Consider the following 22091-nt stretch of genomic DNA (forward strand, 5'->3'; position numbering starts at 1 on the left):
CCCGTCCGTAATCTTATCGTGATGGCGGCAATGGCGGTGACCACGAGGAACAACACCGCTGCAGCGGCTGCGGCCAGCCCATCCGCGCCTTCGTCCGCCGCTTCCCAGGTACGAACACGATCCACACTTCATCGCTCCCTCTTGCCTCGCGCGTGTTTTCCTCCATTTCTTGCGGTTTCGGACGATGAGTCGATGATCCGCCCGGTGGGTGCGCGTGTCGACCTGCAGGGGTGGAGGGCGTGGCCATGGAGGTGGACAGGCGAGCTGCCACCCAAGTTCTTTCCCTTGTCATTCTCAATCTGGCAGCCCTGGGCTCTTCCTTGATGCCAGACTAGCAGGTACATCTCGCCTGCTTCAGTTTAATCATAGTCGTTTATTTTCCATTGTTCAGGTTGTGGTCTTGTGGATAAAGAGAAGGGGAAGCAAGTAGTGGAGAAGATGGGCGATGCAATGAGAGCACTCGATAATAGAGCAAGGGACTCAAAGCAAGACATGGACATACTTTTCGCTTTTAGAAGAGATGCGGACCATGAAGGTACGATCTGGGCATCTTGCCATTCTCCTAAGTTCACTTAACCTGTAATTTTCAACATGCACATGAAGGTACTGTTGGACTACTGACATTGTTTTATTGTGATGTTTACAGTCTAGACATGCTGGAGTCTCCATTGACCAGATGCATGAAATTTTGATGCATTCCTCTCATCAAAAGGCAAGATCTAACATACTTTGTTTTCTGTATATCTGATATACATGTCTAGCGACCTCACATTTTGGGTAATATGTAGATTATTTTGCCTATGGCATGGTGGTCCTGCGGCATCATTTTCTTAAAATCTTTTCTCTCTAATATTGATCATTTTGTGTGCGCTTGTAGGAGGATAAAAAAGTAGTAGAAGAAGAAAAAGACGAAGAACTCATCAAATCAATCACTTTTAGAGTATCCTCTATGTCAAATTTTGTATGTACCTGCATGTCCAAACTTGTATTTGAAATTATTACTAACCCTATCATACTGTTGGTTATTGCATAACTCGAAAGATTTATGTTAAACGGGTCGGGGAGGTCGATGGAGATGTTGAAGCGGCTACAGGAGGAAAAAACAGTAGTAGAACTAGATGAAGAAGAAGAAGAACTCATCAAATCAATCACTTTTAGAGTATCCTCTATGTCAAATTTTGTATGTACCTGCATGTCCAAACTTGTATTTGAAATTATTACTAATCCTATCATACTGTTGGTTATTGCATAACTCGAAAGATTTATGTTAAACGGGTCGGGGAGGTCGATGGAGATGTTGAAGCGGCTACAGGAGGAAAAAACAGTAGTAGAACTAGATGAAGAAGACGAAGAACTCATCAAATCAATAAATTTTAGAGTAGTAATCCTCTATGTCAACTTTCATATGTACCTGCATGTGCAGACTTGTATTTGAAATTATTTCTAACCCTATCATACTGTTGGTTATTGCATAACTCGAAAGATTTATGTTAAACGGATCGGAGGGGTCGATGGAGATGTTGAAGTGGCCACAGGAGGAAAAAATAGTAGTAGAACTAGATTGAGAAGACGAAGAACTCATCAAATCAATAACTTTTAGAGTAGTAATCCTCTATGTCAACTTTCATATGTACCTGCATGTGCAGACTTGTATTTGAAATTATTTCTAACCCTTCCATACTGTTGTTATTGCAGAACCCGAAAGATTATGTTAAACGGATCGAAAAGGTCGACGACGACGATGAAGATTTTGGTATGCCAGGATAGTCAAGTGTCATGTCAAAGGTACTTGTCTCGCTGTATTGTATTTTCTGCCTTTCCTTCTTTTCTGTTTGTATTTCATATTGTATGTTCTATGGTCTAGACCAAGGAGATGCTTACGCTTCTCACAGAGCTGAGAGGCTAAATTACTCTGCCCTGCCTTTTTTTTTTTTATGAATTTGGTTCGGCTTCGAATACGATCGTGGGTTGACCTGGGTGTGCCTCTTTCTCTGTGCGGTTTGGTTCTAGGTGAGGTATGTGCTCGGGAAGTGATCCAGCCTACGCATTGCGGTGCAGCCAACCGGCAACATGGTCATGTGTGCCACGGCCAAGGGGAGCAGGTGCATGACTCTGCTTCTCTCTCTGCCTACTCGTTTGTTCCCTGCACCCTAGTTTGATAGTGTTGAGTTGAGCTAATTTGATGGGAGTTATCGTGACGAGGGAAGGTTTCGTTGGTGCTAGCTGGGCTACATCATTTTTGTGGGGGTTTTGTGGTCTGTGTTACATACATTAAAAAAGTCACCATTCTAGAAATTAACCATGACATATTGTTTTCTCCCTGGGCGTCCACTGATCTTCTGCACCAGCGGCATAGTAGTCGTACACCATCTTCGGTAGCTTCTCCTTGGTGAGCTTCTCCTACTTGAGCATATTTGTTATCAGCTCCATACCCCGTGCTTGAATAGTTCATTGTCATTTCACACTTGGTCAGATCTAAGTCAAGATAGAGGGGAATGGTGCCGAATACACTCACCACATGCGCAGCTGTGACTGTGAACGAAGCTTGGCTGGCAAAACATAAGCTCCGTCGCCGCCGCTGCCGCCGGCGACGAGAATGAAGAAGGGAGCAGCAACCAGAAGCAGGGGAGAGGGCGAGCGGGGAGAAGCACGTGTTCAGTCAGGCTGGGAATCGATGCACTGCCAAGTGGGACCCACCACCAGACGCACCGATTAGTTTGACCCCCTATTTTTACCTTAACCGCGGTCCCATTGATGACCGGACCCTTGTTATAACCACCTGGCCGTATTGGGGCTATTATTGCCATGTAAGACGGCGCTACATCGCACTCCTTCCAGTTCACATGAAATTTGTAAGACAGGAGCTATGAGCTATGAGCCGGCAAAACATAAGCTCCGTCGCCGCCGCTGCCGCCGGCGACGAGAATGAAGAAGGGAGCAGCAACCAGAAGCAGGGGAGAGGGCGAGCGGGGAGAAGCACGTGTTCAGTCAGGCTGGGAATCGATGCACTGCCAAGTGGGACCCACCACCAGACGCACCGATTAGTTTGACCCCCTATTTTTACCTTAACCGCGGTCCCGTTGATGACCGGACCCTTGTTTTAACCACCTGGCCGTATTGGGGCTATTATTGCCATGTAAGACGGTGCTACATCGCACTCCTTCCAGTTCACATGAAATTTGTAAGACAGGAGCTATGAGCTATAAGCCCCCCCCCCCTCCCCCAAGCACAGTGATGGCAAAGAGCAATGTCTGTAGCCATCGTTGATGCGTGGTGGCATGCTAGTGTAAAACTTAGGGTTGTGGGAAACTGCTCCACACCCTAATATGGGTGTGGCTCATATATATATATATATATATATATATATATATATATATATACTAGTAAATGCGCACGTGCAACACAAGTTAATATCTAGGAAATATATAAATTCCACACGGATATTAGGTATGCTATTTGTGTGTTAATCCTGTGATTAGTGCAATATTTGGTATGATATTAATTACACGTTAAACACGTTTTTAACGCTCGCCATTGGAGCAGTCTAGATCGTTGGATTAACTTAGTTCGATGGTCGAGGTCAGTTGGATCTACCCCTTTGGGTCTAACAGCTAAGGTGAAGAATAATTATTCCTCACCCAGGATGACAAATAGTGCGACCCTATATAATATATGGTTACGTACAGAAACTCTTTGTAAATATACAGTCTAACAGCAAGATCCAAGATGGACTATTGGATCCTCATGATCGCAATACTATCCTGTGCCATGAGCCATCCGTTGGATGAACTATCGGCACAGTGCGTCCATTAAAAGACTGAACTCACACGTGAGGGTTCAGATTTCAAAACTGAATGGATCACTACACGGTCATGCTTTCGTTCATCTGTCTAACGCGACATGTCGATACACATCACTAAAAGGGAAATGAATTGGTATTATTTCTTGCCCAAATTAGCCATGTTCGAGAAAAGAGAAAAATAGCTAGCTCGCTAGAGCGAAAGCCGCAGTGCATACAAATTAGTAAAAAAAATCTCTTGACTTGCGGTTGTAGGAAATATGGTTGGTCGAAGCCCAATGAGAAAAAGTTTCTCATGACTCCATTCCAATGTGCACTGGATAATTGTTTGTAGGAGATTATAGGACGTGAAACTCAAAAGTTAGTAATATTCCAGATTTGTATGAAATTGAAAACAACTAAGATTTAAAAAACCTCCCCATTGGTCGGGGTGGCGTACCAGTAAGTCGTTTTAGAGACCAACATCGAAAATCCAAGGCAAGACGTACACTATTTATCCAGCAATAAAAACAATTCTAAAAGCAATGGCAAGACTTACGTAATTACAAACAATATCTGGTTGAAACAGTAAAATCCATTTGTATCGTCGCGTACTTACTAGGCCTATGAGCTAGCTAGGAGAACACATCCATGGTTTCTAAGCGATATGGTAGGTCGACCTCCAACATAGAGGAGCGCTCCTTTTGCACATGGATCTGCTTCGTCTCCAAATGAAAAACTACGAGCGCACCATAGCGACCTTTCTCACATACCTCCAGCAACACCATGTCCCCGATCCTCTTCCAGTAATACATCAGTGCCGCCCTCAAGAGCAATATTTGGGCACACTGACCGTATGTTCTCCCCTATGTCGGTCATATTTTCTAGTGACCAGCCACCATCACCATTTGCTCGGACCGTGAGGAGTTGTAGCCACACTGATATCTTGAACCCCGTTATGGCGAGTAGTTTGAGTAGATTCCTATCTTGTGAGGTTGTTTCCTTTGCATTTGGTAAGAGCGAGCTTCACCATTCCGGGCGACCCCGTGCCCATGTCGTATGTGAGGGTATGCTTATCATTGAACACTAGCCAGTGGATGACACCTCCGTAGAGGACGGCGGGCGTACTTTTCCCCCGGACAAACAACCATCGGAAGTCCAGGTTGCTCGCACGAGTCGTGACAGGTGGCAACTACCAGAGGAGGACGTGGTGGCCTGTACTTTGACGTTCCATCCATAGAAATCGAAGAAGAGTAGCATGATGGAACAGTCCATGCCATCTGCTGCAGTGAGTAGGACGTACGCTTGCAAGTTGTTCTTGGTACTCTTGATACCTGTCGCTTGGGAGGAAGGTGTGGTTGCCGGTCATTGGATCATAGACACACATCAGAGGAGCGCTTGGATTTGGGTCGCGCATTGATGTGCTCGCGGCGGAGGACAACAAGGCCGCCGCGGGACGTCACCGGTTCTTACCGACTAAAAAGCTTAGCGGCGCAACGCGGCATGTAAGGCGAGAGTTGGTTGCGGAATAAGGACACGATGGTGGGTGTGGCCGGGTGGACCACAGTTAGGGGCCAGTCGTCAAAGGTGCTGTAGGCAAGGATGCTTGGAGTGAACTTTTGAGTAATGTTGTGGATGAACTGCGGATTGAGTATGTCACGGCGGAAGTGCTTGCAAACGGCGGCACAACGAACGACCGTGAGAAAGTCCGTGCACGCCATGATCTCGGGCAGGACATCCCCAGGGAGGGTAGTCAGGATCTCTGACGCCACCGGCGCACAAACGTTGTCTCGACATCTCGTTGTCGTTTGCATGACGCCATGGGTAGTATGTGTTTGAGTTGGAACTTGGAAGCCCTAGCGTGCTATAACTAGCTAGTAATAGGTAGAAAACGATCGCACTCGCCGTACGTCTGTCTCCGGCAGCAAACCCTGTTAATATACTCGCATCGCCGAGCTTTGGCAAGTTTGCATCGGATCCTTATTTATATGGATGGAAGCAGAGCCCAACGTGTTTGACTTTGGTGGGTATGATGCATAGTTTAAAATCGCAGGCGAAAAGACCGCTATCGCGGGGCTATCGCCGCATGAAATCAGCCCCGCGATATGTTTCCTTCTGAGAATCGCGTGAGATCGCGCCGCAATCGCCGGAGATCACGTTGTTTCTTCATTAATTATCGCAGCAAATTTTCCTTCCGCGATTTCCGTTCGCCCTCTGATGGCATTCATGCAGCATTGTCCCCACAAAAAGGATATAATTTGGGACTAACTAACAAGTTAATTATTTTGACGGTTGACCAAGCTGAAGCGAAGACATGAACAAGTTAGTTAACATCATCTTTAATTCATATATATGCACGCATGCGCCTTGGATACGATATGCCCACACTGAGACTTCTTTTAGGCAATAAGCTAATTAATCTGGAGAATCAAAACCTACCGAAAAATTCAGATAGGTGGAAAATGTGCTGTTTTTTTGTCATATTCTCGTCAGATGCAATCGCCTATACTAATTTAAAGTGACCAGCCTATCAACGCTGTGATCAAAAGATCCTTTCTCGCCAAAATAATACCGGCTGGATTTCTCTTGCATACTAACTTAAATTAATTGACCAATGTCTAGCCTGTCTTTGGACTCTAGTTTTTAAAAAGTACTTGTTCAAAACAAACTACATCATGAGTTGTGCAACGAACAACTCAAAAGCATTTCCAATTTCAGATATGCGTTAGCATCCCACTGCCATAATTTACATGACTACTCAACACATGTCGTGCCTAGGAATTAATTTTCATGGCTAGCAACCCAGCGGAAAAGTCAACCTCAAACAGCAACGAAGGATGTTTGGCTTGCATGCACATCTCCTTCCTCTCCAAGTCAAGGACAATGAGGGGACCAAGATGTAACTCATGCCACCATATCCTCAGCAGCACCACGTCTCTCATCGCTCCCGAGCACACAAAATCAATTAACACAAGGCTAGAGGGATGTAAAGATGTGACGATCGTAGCTTCTCCTCTGCATTGATCATGGCCTCCCACCCAATCTGCTGCCGCAAAGTTATAGCCAAACAAAGATCATCAACCCTTCAGTGACGAGCAACTGCAGCCTCCCATCCGGCGGTCTTCCCAGGTCTTGCAGCAGCTTCACCATGCCTAGAATCTGCTTGTGTATATTTTAGGTGATTATTTTGTTATCATCCCATACGAGCTAGTGGATGACATTGCCATGGAGGACGACCTGGTCATGTTGGTCTTGCAGTCCATAATTGCAGGTCAATGTCAATGTCATAAATTCCAGGTGTTGACACCATATTTTGGCACGGCCAAGAACTTAATTAAGATGGCCTCAAATGGAGAAGTGCTCAAAGTGAGAAAGTTCCGTATCGTCAAAAGGAAAAACTTTGATATTTGGGCCATAGACATCCGGTCTCATCTCTAAGGCCAAAGTTGTGTTCGAAGTACTCAGATTTTGTATTCAGGACACTATTCGGCTGATTACACCTGCAAGATGGCTTCATATGGGAAAAGTTTCTACACGGATTGTCTTCGTCTCGTCAAAACGATCGATTTTGATATAAAAATCGTTCAAATCCGAGTCCGTATGCAAAAGTTAGAGTAATCGGAGTACAGCCCTGTCACGAGGCGAGATGTGGCGCGCCCCACCAGACACATGTCTGACGGGTAGCGCGAGGAGATAGCCTGTGTTGCGAGACAGATTTGACCCTCAAGATGATCTCTGATAAAAAACCCTTCAACATGAAAGTTGTTCGTCTCGTCGAAACAGTCAAGATTGCTTTTGGGCTTGTTTTCATCCGACATCGTTTACCACCACAAAAAGGACCCGCAAGGTGCAGCCAGTTTAAACCGAACAGTTTTGGGAAGTTCGGATAAAACCAGTACGAATTTGACTAGGGTTTTGGACGTGAATTGATGTAATTTTCTTGTAAGGAAAGCCTAGATAAATCCTTTGCTTGTACGGGAAGTCCAGCCGCCTCTTATATATGTTGGGGGTGACGGCCGATTGAAAGAACACACAATCGCGAAACACATCTACTTTTTACCCTAGTTTTACATCCCTCCCTTGTTCTTTCTCTCTCGTTCTTCGTTTTGAAGGGCAGCGATCCTCGAGGCTCTAGGGGCGGGCGAGCCGACCAAGGGCAGCCCATAGCCGCCGCACATCCAGACAGGGTCCCTCCCGGGCGCGTGGGGTTTCGGGTCTTGAAAAGCACCCGCCGGATTGCTTGCGTACCGCGCTTCCGGATGGGTCTCCTTCGACGTGAGCTGCGGTGCATCACCCTCGGCGTTGGAGGTACACGGTGACGTGTTCATGTGCGAACACACTTTTTGGAGACCCCGCTGGGGAAGAAAGATCAAGAATCATCATCAACCATGTCGGATCTCCCCAAGCCCTCAGAACTTAGCGCCGATAACATCATTAAGCCCGGTCTTGATGAACTATCGGATGAACATCGCCAATCCTACGAAGCACGCAAGAAGCAGCGTGAAGAGGCTTTTGAGGCGCTCAAGAAGAAGCGCGAGGAGGAGGATTTGGAGGTGTTTCTTTCAAGTTTCAAGAAGGACCGTCAATGCAACATCACTCCGGTTGGAAACGTCAATTTTCCTCCTCTCATTGATGAACAAGATGTAATCATTGTGAGTAAAGTTTTTTCTCCAGAGCAAGTGGCTGTGATTGAAAGTCTTGTTAGTAAGGGTAATGTGATGGCATACAATTCTTTTGTGGCTAGTGCCAATGCTCAGAAAAATATGCCTCCATCATCTAGTGGTACTGTTGCTATATCTGAAAACCCTAGTCCAATTTTACCTATTTCATCGGCACCACCTATGCAACAACAATATAATATGCTGTTGAATTTTTACCCTACTCAAACCAACCAGCTTGTGGCTACATCTACATACTCTAATCCTATTATGAGTGTGCCCAATTCGGCGTCAACGCTGAATCACTTTGTCACACCACCCATAGGCGCAGGCATGTTTGGTCTTCCGCCAAATTATGGTTCGGCGCCCATCCCACAAGTTGCACCAATAGCTAGTACTCAGGTTGGTCCTATGTCATTGCCACAAACATCTTCATCTACCTCGGATCCAATTTTAGCTAAATTAAGGGAGGATTTGCATAAGATGTTTCTAGAAACTTTCGGAAACGAGCTGAAAGTAAAGAGTCGTGTGTACCAAAAGCCTTATCCTGAACACTTCGATGCAATTTCTTACCCTCAAGGTTATAAGGTTCCTGATTTTGTTAAATTTAGTGGTGAGGGTAGGAAAACAACTTGGGAGCATGTGAGTCAGTATCTAGCACAGTTGGGTGGAGCAGGTTCCATAGAAGAATTGAAAGTGCGTTTATTTCCATTATCTTTAACTGGTACCGCATTTTCATGGTTTGCTGCTTTACCACATGGCTCAATTCTCTTATGGTCACAATTAGAGCAAAAGTTTCATGATCACTTTTATAGCGGCGATAATGAGCTAAAGTTGTCACATCTTACATCGGTTAGGCAGAAACATGATGAATCGGTCACCGATTATGTCAAGAGGTTTAGAGATATAAAAAACCGATGTTATAGCTTAGTGATAACTGAGAGAGACTTGGCAGATCTTGTTCTTAATGGTTTGAAAACTCACATTAAAGAGAGGCTAGAAAGTTATGAGTTTTCGAGCATTAATCAAGTCTTACAAAAAGCTTTGGCCCAAGAGAGTCGAAGTAAAGAGGTCCATAGGTCTGCAACCGATCGTCCTAGAACGCATATGGTTGAACACAATGATGATAATTCGGACGATGAGGTTGATGTCTATACTACTGAATTTGTTTGGTCCTCAAAGGCCAAACCCTATATGTGCAATGCTCTTAAGCCGATTCGCAAGAATCGTGATGAGGAGATGAGGTTTACTTTTGATATATCAAAGTGTGATAAAATATTTGATGCTCTCTTGCAAGATAAGATGATTAGAATATCACACACCATACCGCCGTTTGAGGAGCTGAAACGGCGTGCTTATTGCAAGTACCATAATTCATTTTCTCATGCTACTAACGATTGCAATGTTTTTCGACGACAGATACAATCGGCCATTAATGACAGACGATTGAATTTTGATGAGATGCAAGTTGATAAGCAGCCCTTCCCCATAAACACCATAGACTTGGAAGGGAAGAAAATGTTAATTCGGCCTAACATAGCCGAATCCGCTAATAAAGATAATGTTGTTATTGGTGAACCCAGGAATAGCAAGGAGGGTGACAAGGTCTTGGGAAGAAAGATTGTGCTTGAGAAGCAACCCGATGGCAAGGAAGTGTTGAAGATCACTATAAAAAATGCTACACTCGGGGGGCAACCACAAGTACAGGAGGATGCTCATGTTAAATTGTTCAAGCCCAAGAATTCAGAAGTTGGCATGTGGAAAAAGAATGAAACTAAGAACAAGAGAATCAAGCCAACTTTTGATATGTTGCTATCCAAATATGCAAGTCAAGCGGCCGGTTCTAGCTCTAATCGGCCATCACATTCAAAGTGTTCAAGATTGCCTCCGGAGCAAGAGTTTCGACGATATGCAAGGCCATATGGGTCATGGGCACCGACACCATGGATGTCACAACACTTCTATGCGCCATATTACATGAGAGGCTTCAGTGGAGGATGGGGGCAGCCCCCAATGGCTCCTTATGCTTTCCATATGGGGTGGGCAGCACCTAGAAGGCCTGCTCGCGAGAGGCTTTATTATCCCACACAAGGCCGTTTGAGCTATGGTGCTAATCGGCCAACAAAAATTTCTCCAAGTAAGGCCAATAAAAAAGTGTGGCGTGTTAAGTCATCTAATGCAGAAATTTCAGAATGCGACAAGCAAAAGGAGATCAAAAAGCCGATTGTTGGTAATCTGGCTACTTCTAATGGTGATATTGTTATTGTTCAGCAGGGTTCCATGGTTAGTGATCATGAGGCAAGCACAAGCAAGGCCAAACCAAGGGATCCCAAATATACTCAACCTAAGTGGTGTCCTCCCGGTTTAACCAAGACCATGAAAAGGAGATTACAACGCATGAGGAACCACGAGAAGGTAGAGCACAAAGAGGGGAGGCAAAGGGACGAATTGTTAAGTGAAATTCGGCCCATGGCACTCACAAAACAAGTGTGGGGGCCTAAACAAAAAGAAAACGCATATGCTTCGACATTAGCTACAGCAACACATTCGCCACCAAAAGAGGATGATGCAACCCCTATTACATCGTCCACACCACCTGAAACATCCCCTTCAATTGAGGAATCTTTGAGCCCAATATTCACATTGGGAGATGAAGATGAGATGGTGGATTATGAATCTACGCCGGTTCGGGAAGGTATGGATATTAATATGGTATATTACTTACCTGCCGAGTTTCGTGCTATAGGTGAAGAAGGGGAGGTAGCCCAGCTAGATTTTGGTCCTAAGAATGCTATCTTCGAGAAGCCAAAAGAACCGGTGAAACACTTGAAGCCATTGTACCTCAAAGGTCATATTAACGGATCGCCGGTTGCTAGGATGCTCATTGATGGTGGTGCTGTGGTAAATCTTATGCCCTACTCGGTCTTCAAGAAGTTGGGTTTAGATGATGATGCATTGATGAGGACCAATATGGTGCTTAATGGATGTGAGGGTAAAGAAAAGACAGAGGCCAAAGGTGTGATGTGCATGGAACTCACCGTGGGAAGCAAAACTTTGGCCACCACATTCTTCATCGCCGAGGTGCAAGGTAACTATAATGTTATATTAGGCCGCGATTGGGTTCATGCTAACCAATGTGTGCCATCTACCATGCATCAATTCTTAATACAGTGGGTCGATGATGAGGTAGAAGTCATTCACGCGGATAATTCATCTTGTGTTGCTTTGGCCGATGCATCGATGGGTTGGAATCATCCGGATGTTACTTGCTTAACAGGGCGTGACCTCTCGGAGTTTGATTTCCTTAGTGCTACGAGGAACGGGTTCATTCCCATCTCTTTAAAGCCGATTGGTGGTGATCGGTTCCAGAGTATGATGTAAACAAGAAGTTAAACATGGCCGATATACAAATTATCGCCCTAAGCACAGAAAATGGCCGATGGAGTGTTGACATCGTCCTTAGTAAAAGCATCATTGAAGTTATTTTTCGGCACACAAGCTTCGCCGAAAAACAGGGGGGCATGTGTTGACACCATATTTTGGCACGGCCAAGAACTTAATTAAGATGGCCTCAAATGGAGAAGTTCTCAAAGTGAGAAAGTTCCGTATCGTCAAAAGGAAAAACTTTGATATTTGGGCCATAGACATCCGGTCTCATCTCTAAGGCCGAAGTTGTGTTCGAAGTACTCAGATTTTGTATTCAGAACACTATTCGGCTGATTACACCTGCAAGATGGCTTCATATGGGAAAAGTTTCTACATGGATTGTCTTCGTCTCGTCGAAACGATCGATTTTGATATAAAAATCATTCAAATCAAAGTTCGTATGCAAAAGTTAGAGCAATCGGAGTGCAGCCCTGTCACGAGGCGAGATGTGGCGCGCCCCACCAGACACATGTCTGACGGGTAGCGCGAGGAGATAGCCTGTGTTGCGAGACAGATTTGACCCTCAAGATGATCTCTGATCAAAAACCCTTCAACATGAAAGTTGTTCGTCTCATCGAAACAGTCAAGATTGCTTTTGCGCTTGTTTTCATCCGAGATCGTTTACCAGCGCAAAAAGGACCCGCAAGGTGCAGCCAGTTTAAACCGAACAGTTTTGGGAAGTTCGGATAAAACCAGTCCGAATTTGACTAGGGTTTTGGACGTGAATTGATGTAATTTTCTTGTAAGGAAAGCCTAGATAAATCCTTTGCTTGTACGGGAAGTCCAGCCGCCTCTTATATATGTTGGGGGTGACGGCCGATTGAAACAACACACAATCGCGAAACACATCTACTTTTTACCCTAGTTTTACATCCCTCCCTTGTTCTTTCTCTCTCGTTCTTTGTTCGTTCTTCGTTTTAAAGGGCAGCGATCCTCGAGGCTCTAGGGGCGGGCGAACCGACCTAGGGCAGCCCATAGCCGCCGCACTTCCAGACGGGGTCCCTCCCGGGCGCGTGGGGTTTCGGGTCCTGAAAAGCACCAGCCGGATTGCTTGCGTACCGCGCTTCCGGATGGGTCTCCTTCGACGTGAGCTGCGGTGCATCACCCTCGGCGTTGGAGGTACACGGTGACGTGTTCGTGTGCGAACACCAGGCCCCCGGCTTGTGTGGCCGACACTCGATGATATTGTGATCTGGAATCTGATGTTTCATCCAGTGCCATCAAGGTAGCAGTCCTCATCAATGGCTAATAGCTTGATCATGAAGCCAATCCTATCGTTGGTGGCGAGCTGAACATATGTGACGTAATGCCAGCTTTTAGATGCCTGGTAGATCTGAGAAGATTCGATTGCCCCCCACGGAGTGGTATTAGCGAAGAAATATACCACTTCGGACATCACTGGTTGGACATCATCATCGCAAGTATAGGCCGGTGAGGATACGGGAAAGCAAGATGCCATCTCATTGCATGACGCGGCGGATGAAAGATGGACTGAGGATCTTGCTGTGGAGATCCTTACACGATGCGGCACAACAAACAAGCGTGGAGGGTTCGGAGCGTGCGATGACCTTCAGCAAGAGGTCCAATGGAAGTGTGCATGCAATGGGTGATGACAAAGCCTCCGCCGTGGACGGGTTACGTCGTTAGCATTTCTCTCGCGCCATTAGTGGTGCCTGGGACCCTAGCTAATTAGCACATACCTACGTCGTCTCCGGCAGGTGGAGCTAGTTTCGTTCCCGGTGTAATTTGATGTGTCTCCATTTGTTTATTGAGCAAACAAAGCCAAAGTCGACCGATTCTCTAAAGTTTCCGACTCCTTTAGTATTTTAGTGCAGCTCAATTTTGAGATTCAAGTTCATACTCTATGTACTACATTGACATCAATTCCAAAAAATACAAGGAAATGATCGAGTTGTCACGACCATCTAATTCAATCGTCATCTGGCTCGACTCCATGATGGTGTTTTTTCATTCAAAGATGAATTCCTCGTCGATCTAATTTAGACCTCCCGGCATATTACTTTGTTTCACACAGAAAATGTGGCAAACGTATTATAAAATCACAACTGAAAAATTACGTTGCGCTCAATGAATATTCATTACTTATTCTGAAGTGTATCTATTTTCCTTTTGCATGACGAGCGTGATCATATTTTGGACAAACACCAAGAAGGAGCAGCCGATGCCGTCCCGGCAGTAAGCATAGTGCACTTCAAGCAATCCCAATCTGGGTAGAGGTACGGCGGTTCAGTGAGGTAGGTGTGGTCACCGGTCTCTACGTACAATATATTGCAAAACTTGCAGCAATAACATGTGGGGTACCATCTGGTTGTACTAAACTGATCGTAACCATTAGATCCACATAACCGCACTGAAATAGTATTGGTCATAATACATCTAAATACATGGTACTCGTTAGGACTGCATAATCATACTGAAGTGAATAGCATTGGTCAGATCTCATAATAATACCGAAATAGATTGTAACTATTACATAAACATGCCTAAATAGATTGCATCCCGTAGACTTACATGACGTACTTAAAAGAAATTGTATGGCGTCGCTCCCGTGTGGGCGACTCGGGCGGCAACCCGAACCCTAGCCGCCGCCACACAAATCTTCCCTTCCTCCTCTCCGCCGCCGATGGAGGACGCCGCAGGCGAAGCCGTGTGGCTGACGGCGGCGGCGGGGACCTTGCTCGTGGTGCGGGTGGCTCTCAGGCACGGCGGCGAGCTTCTCGCGGAGAGCAGCGGCGTTGTTGATCTGATCCGGCTTGGACGGCTCCGGAAGGTTGCTGCATCGCCGGCGTGGCCATGTGTGCTTGAGCGTGATGTTCTGCTGGCATGGCCATGGCAGCATCTCCTTGGCCTCGTGCTGGCCTATGGGGCAGGGGATGGTGGCGTTGAGATCCGAAGTCCTCGGCTGCTCTCTTCCGGGTGCGCAATGTGCCTATGCTCCGGATCCACGACGGCGGAGGGCGCAGCGGCTTGCGCCGGCCAGATCTGGGCCGAGCATTATTCTGCTGGTGTTCCCGTGGATGTACTAGTACTCTAGTACATGTCATGGAATGGATCGATTGCTACTAGAGGCTAGCTTCTGCGGTGCCTCGTCTAGCAGCAACTTCCTCGTCCTCGTACACTGCAGAATTGGACACCCGTTCGCCGGGGCCTGCGTCCCTCTCGGCCACTCGAGTGGCAACTCCAGGCCAATGCCACCAACGCCATCTCCTACAATGCATCCTCCCCTTGCGGTGGACGGCGGCGAGGCGTGTTGGATTCTTCTAATCTCGGCAAAGACCACCATGGTTGTAGATTGGAGGCGGGCGGCGGTTTTGGTGGGTCTGTGTGATGCGGCGGTGGCCTCGTTGCAAACTGAAGTGGCCATCGAAACGATTACCTGGGGGTTCCGACCTCCATATCCGGTGGCTGGCTTCGGCGGAGAATGCAAACTATAGATGAAGGCTTGACGCAGAGGAACGGTTATGCAGCTTGCACATCGCATGTGGCTGCTGGGATCGCGGAAACGTGGTGGCGACAACACATGAGGGACTTTGATGGTGGTGCTACTCGAGCACCCAGTCTCGAGCTTCAAGGTGAAAGCCTAGGTACGACCCAAGTTGGTTATACCTGGCAATGGCAATGTTTTTATATCATTACCTTGATGAAGGCATTGCTCGGACATATCCGGACTGATTCTTCAGGGTGAAAAACTTCGATTCTGGCCATGGGTGGTTGGATCCGGTGACAGCGGTGCTTGAGCATTGCTTCCTTCTTGAAGGCGTTGCTGTTGAAGAAACATCTTTCTTCGTGTGGTGTCATGAGATGGTTGGTGCGGATATGGTCATTCTTGTGTAGTTTGCCGACCGTGGATTAGATACTTTTTTTGCCTCCATATAGCTTTGGTCTTATATATGACTTTGCTATTTTATGGCATATTTTTGTGTGCGTGGTTATGTTGGCTGTGTGCATCCTACCTATGCAGAGGCCAGGTGTGGGTTCATTATGTTTTGTATCCCCTTGATGCTTCATATTGAGTTAATAAAATCCGCCCTTTATCGAAAAAAAGAAATTGTATCAGTAGTGCTATGTAAATGATCTAAAATGTTAGGCCCTGTCTACATAATTATACCTAACAATTCTAACCGATAAATGTCCATCTAAAATAGAGGTCCAAATGTTAGATATTAGTTTAACTATAAACTACACGTAAATGTTACGCCTAAATTAAAGATGTTTACTTCTGACCATATACAAAAATGCTAATCTAATACAATAGATACTCACGTGACTGGATATATATATAAAACATACAGTCAATTAAAATATCCTTTTTAGCATGGAATACATTATAAATGACAAATCCTCATATCTAAATTCAAGCAACAACCGATATATTTGTGCATCTATTAATTATTACAAAAAATAAAGACATGTGTTAATTACTACTTTGTATATGCTATCGTTATAGTTGTCCTAAAACTAAATGTAACCGATGGATCTTTGTATAAAAATTATTGACAATTTCGCCAATAGATTCTGTCGGTCCAAACTTTTGAATTTTTAGCATTGACAGTCTTCAACTAAAATTAAGGCATTGAATTAAACTTAATTGTGTCTGTGATTTAATTAGTGATATATACCTCCATAACCCAATGCTAAAACACCTTCCTACTCTTGTTCTCAAATTTTGTAGGATATCTTCTGGCACTAAATTATTTATACTATTCTTAAACATTTTTTATGCTCGACTTGCAATCTTAACGAATATATTTTTCTATAACATTGTTAAAATCAACAAAATAACGGAATGGAAAATATTATTTTGCGAAAGGGATATAGAAAAAATATTAGGATACAATATTTTTAACATATAATTTAGTTTCATTTTACAAAAATCACTTGTTTCTATGTAAATGGATCCACCAAGGACAAGTGTTGACCGAATCCCACGAGATTCACCGGAGACAAACCTCCACACACCCTCTGACGGTGCCACGCTCAGAATGGGGCCTAGGCGGGGAGGACTTTATTCCATAGCGGTTCTTTGGGTTCAGTCTATACTCAAGCTTGTTCATAGTGTGCCAATAAAGAATTGGAAATTCTTCGGGTTCAGTCTATATACATATGCAGGGAGGACAGAATATAAAGCACTAGTTAATGCCATAGCTGAAGTTCTTTGGGTTCAGTCTATACTCAAAGGACTTGGAGTGCCGCAAACTCAACCTCCATGTCTTTGGTGTGATTATCTTGATGAAACTTATCTGTCCGTCAGTCCACTGTTTCCTGCAAGAACAAAGCACATTAAGATAGATTTTTATTTTGTCAGAGAATGAGTTGCCAATAAAGAATTGGAAATCGGATTTATTACCTCAAAAGATCTACTTGCAGATGGGTTCGCAAAAGCATTACCCAGAAGATACTTAGAAGAGTTTAAGCTTAATCTCAAGTTGCAACATTGCGATTAAGGGAAGGTATTAGGTTATGTATGCAGCACGTCATAGCCTAGTCGGTAGATATGAGACACATGACATTGTTAGGCATTGTTCTCTCGTTGTAATTCTCTCCTATCTCTCCCTTCAAACCTCTATATTTTAACCGCCCCAATGTATGCATGTTACGGAAGAAGCCTCGTCCTGATATAATAGAACCCCATGTGGCCATCCCTTGCAGGTTCAGACGCTTGGCAAGTTTTAACACATCGAATAAGACTCCACACATGAGCCATTGTGCACTACATGCATGTCCCACATACCGTTGGGTAAGTTTTTGCTTGAACGCCTTTTTTGGGAAAGTGCTTTGGCAACCACTCTTTCAGCACAATATACATATACTTAAACAATATGCATGGTTGTAATAATTTGATTTTGCCTTTACAGAACAAATGCAGTTATCTTCCTGCATGCACACTGTATGTTTAAAAGCATGAAATTGCATGACTCATGAATACTTAAACAATATTTCAACGGAGACTGTAAAATTTATTTGCATCCGTCCTACTTACTTGGCTAGCTAGCTACGAAAACACTTTCATGTTTTGTAGACGAGATGGTAGGTCAATTTCCAATGACAGGAAGCCCCACTCTTGCGCATGCATCTCCTTTGTCTCCAAATTAAGAACTACAAGCACATCATCGCAACCTTTCTTGGGTACATGCAGCAGCACCACGTCGCCGCTACTCTTCCCGGAGCCCTTGAACTTAATGACTACATCAACGCCAACTTCAAGAGGGATGTGTGGACACAGTAACCGTAGTTTCTCCTCTATGTCAATCACATTTTGCAGCAGCCAATCACCATGACCACCTGGTTGAGTCACAGGGAGTTGCAGCCACACAGATATAATGAACCTCTCTATGACGACTAGTTTCAGCAGGTTTCCATGCGGCGTGGTCGCCAAGTGGATTGGGTTTGCATTGCCGTTGGGTTTCCATGCTGTACGTGAGGATTTGGTCGCCGTGGTATGCTAGCCAGTGGATGATGCTGCCTTGGAGGACAACAGGCGCTCCATATGTACTGACAGAACACCAAGGGAAGTCGTCAGGGTGGCTTGCATAAGTACTAATGGGGCCCCAGGTTTGGGAGGAGGATCTGGCGGTTTGTATTTTAATGCTATGTTTGTACAAATCTGCGACGAACAACATGAAGGAGCAGCCGATGCCGTCTGCGGGAGTGAGTAGGACATAATTCTGCGAATTGCAGTCGTCTCCCCGGATAACTGGTGGTCTAGGGAGAAAGGTGCGATGGCCAGTCATGGGGTCGTACACACACAAGTGAGACGAGCGCTTCGACTTGGGTCGCATCTTGATGCGGAGGCGGTGTAGGACGATGAGGCCGCCAGGTGATGTCAGAGAGTAGTATGAGTGGAAGAAGTCCTTGCCAGCGTTGCACAACATAAATGGGGACAATTGGCTGTCACAGAAAGACGCAGCGGCGGGCGTATCCGGGTGCACCAGAGTAAGGGGTTTCTCATCATATGTGCAGAGAAGGGCGAGGATGCAGGGAGCCGCTTGTTGGGTGACTCGGCAGATGAACGACGGGCTTAGAATGTCGCGGCGAAGGTGCTTGCATACGGCACCGCATCGAACGATGGTGCGGAAGTCGGTGCGTGCCATGATCTCAAGGAGATCGGATGGGAGTGAACATGCTTCTGCGACACGTACTTTCTTGCTTCGCTGGCATTTCCGCGGCGCCATCCGTTGTTGAGCTGGAGCGTCCACGTCGCTATAAGTAGCTAGCTAGGAATGGCGGCCGCAGGTACGTCTGTCTCCGGTTGGCTCCAAACCTGACAATTATATTGCAATCGCGTACCAAGCAGAATACGTGTGGAAAACGGGAGCCGATGCCCGATCGGACTCGAGGACCAAATCCGAGTCGCTCACTACGTAGGATAGCACGGCATATACAAATAAGCAAAGCAGAGTTTGAGTTTGACTGGGAAACGAAAACAAATTTGACTTCGTTTGATGCGCCTAATGCATGTTTGATCATAATGGCCTTTTCTGTGGATAATTCGGTGTATCTGACAAGACTCATCTTTACTCGATGGCAGCTGCTACGAATCAGCCATATGATTATATGATTTTTTAGAGAACATGGGTGGCCGCTCGATCACAGGCAACGCCATGGCTCAGGGTGGACATGGTCCGGGCCGGTACGGTCCCTGACCGAGCCGTCGTTTAGAGCGGCCGCCGGCGGACTGGAACGGACCAGACCGATCAGCATGGCGGTCCTGTTTTCAGGCACTGGATCGACGGCGGTGAGGCCCGGGCCAGACAGAGCAGACTGACCAACCACCACCGGCGGCGATGTCCTCGGTGCAGTGGCGAGGTGCACGATGTGTGTGGGTGCTGTGGCTGGCTGGATGACGTGCGCGAGCGCTGGCAGCGAGGTGGACGACGTGCCGTAGGAAGTGCGCTGGGCAGCGGCCATGGCGCGACTGTTTGCCATGAACATGTGCATGCGTGTTTCTTAGCAGATTTTTCTGTACCATGTAAGTAGTTTAGCGCGGGCATTAGCCCACGATTTTTTGTGTATGGGCCTTGCCGTAATTGACGGATCAATTTTGATGTTAAGTTAGTCGTGGGATGACGCCGTGATTGTCGGATCGAACCATTTTTTATCTCTGGTTCCTTCTGTTTTCTGCATGTTTGACTGAATAAAAGGAAACTGCGGAACGGCAGCGAGGAGTTGACGTGGGAAGGCGCGTTCATTATAGGATCGAATCATGTTTACTCTCGCGACTGATTAAATGTGCTAGTGTAAGCTCCATTTGCGCTCAATGTCAACAAATTAAGGCCCGATCGGTCAATGAGCAAATTTCCTAATTACGACCTCGATCTGTTCCCAAATCCCAAGTCCTCTTGCAGCTAGCTAGCTAATTAAGTACAGCCAAGTTGATGTCACTTAACAATGTGTCTATCTCAGTATCACGTTCAGACTTCTGACCTGCAGGCACCCCTAATTAATTACCAGGACCTCGATCCAACCCCAAGTCGTCTCATAGCTGTACTGATAGCAGCAACTATCGAGGAAGGTAATCCATCTTGGTTAACAATCAGTGAATAATCAGCATAGTTGACCTGGAGCTGGCTGATAGCTAAGCAACTCTTAAAGAAGGTAATATTCCATCTAGTGTTAATCTTGGCTATACGATGGAATTATAAACCGACGGATAGATTGTTTCATTTCTCACAAAATCAAATCGATGGATTAGCTTTACTGTTCGTGGGGGTATTATAGGATTAGAGCCATCGATCTGGAATTAATTACCCACCGAAAAACAATGATACATCAGCATAGTTGATAAGGTACATGATCGCAACTCACTGTTTCAACCCTCGAACTACATAGCTTGAACAACTTTATGACAAGACAAACAGCTAGTGTCGATGCTGCTAAGATAGTAGTACCATGGTTACGAATTACTGCAGAACAAGGTAAAAAAGGCACGGTCCCGTAAAAGGTGATGGTTGTTGGTTGTCTCCATTATTGAGCTTCCTGATGTCTTCCTCATCTTGACCAGCTGCTCGTTGTTTTCATTGAAACACAATATAATTGTTTTCTTTCTTGCCCTTTCTTCCCCCAGAGACAAGTAACCTCTTTCTGCCTACACCAACCAACCACAAGAGAGAGACATGGAGTATCACGCTTTACTTTACCAAAGGATGCTGATGGGTGGTTAAGCGCTGTCATGCACATGGAGTATCACACTTTATTTCACCAAAGGATGCTGATGGGTGGTTAAGCTCTGTCACGCACATGGTCGCGAATCCACCAGCACGAGATCTCAAGCCGAGTACTATTGTTTTTACAGTGTATCTCCATTGGATGATGTACTGGCAGTGTAGATCTGAGGCTTTGTTTCTCCCAACTTGATGTTTGACTTTGGGGGGCAACGACTTTGACTCACAAGTCACAAATTGAAAATTCAAAGATTACTAGTATTGTCCATCACTGCGTACTGATCGTTATGATAGAGAAGGGGGTAGAGATTAAAGTCAGAAGCCTATGTCAGCTTCTTTTTTTTTAGAAAAGGAGGATGACCCCCGGCCTCTGCATCTGAGAGATGCATACAGCCACTTTATTGATTATTTTCGAGGACCTTACAAAGTATTACAACAATGTGCCTGAATCCACCATCTTGGCAACATATGCCACTACTCCTATCCAAAATGATGAAGGGGTGCTAGCTGGGCCAGTACCCAAACCACTCACCTAAGCCTAACATCAAAAGCCGGAAGCCGAAACTCATTCGGAAGCCCCAGCCGAGCCACATACCGGGACTGGGGCATAATCCGGTCAGACGCACTCGTGTGTCGTCGCCGCCATCTTCCACAGGTCTTCAGATCATATTGAGGCTTCTACCTTGTCTGGCCACTCTGCCATTGACGTTACCATGACGCCAGACAGCAACCTCCTCCTGCGCGAGCCCATCTCCGCGCATCGGACGCCGAGTATCCACAGCGCCATGCCATCGATCTCCGCCGCCATCAATGTGTGAGATGAAACACCGCTCCACCATCCCTCCAGCCAGCACTTGCTCCAAGACGATGCCCCCAGAAGGGAAAGCGATAGAACGTCGTCATCATCCGATCCGGAAGACCCAGATCTTGGGTTTCCCCCTGAGCATCCCGAACCTGATGGCGCAGACTGCCGACGAACGATCGGCAGTAGCTCCACCAGACGAGCGTCGCCTACGTCGTCGCCGCCTCCAAGATGAAGCTGACCAG

At 45.9% G+C, this 22091-nt stretch overlaps 1 pseudogene; it reads right to left on the reverse strand.

Annotated features, from left to right (window-relative positions):
• Positions 1-17875: 17875 nt before the first annotated feature.
• On the reverse strand, positions 17876-19055 carry LOC147962776 (uncharacterized; annotated as a pseudogene).
• Positions 19056-22091: the final 3036 nt, after the last annotated feature.

The sequence above is a fragment of the Triticum urartu genome, chromosome 7A (assembly GCF_056163025.1).
Source record: "Triticum urartu cultivar PI428250 chromosome 7A, HENAU_Tu73, whole genome shotgun sequence".
In the NCBI taxonomy this organism is placed as follows: domain Eukaryota; kingdom Viridiplantae; phylum Streptophyta; class Magnoliopsida; order Poales; family Poaceae; genus Triticum; species Triticum urartu.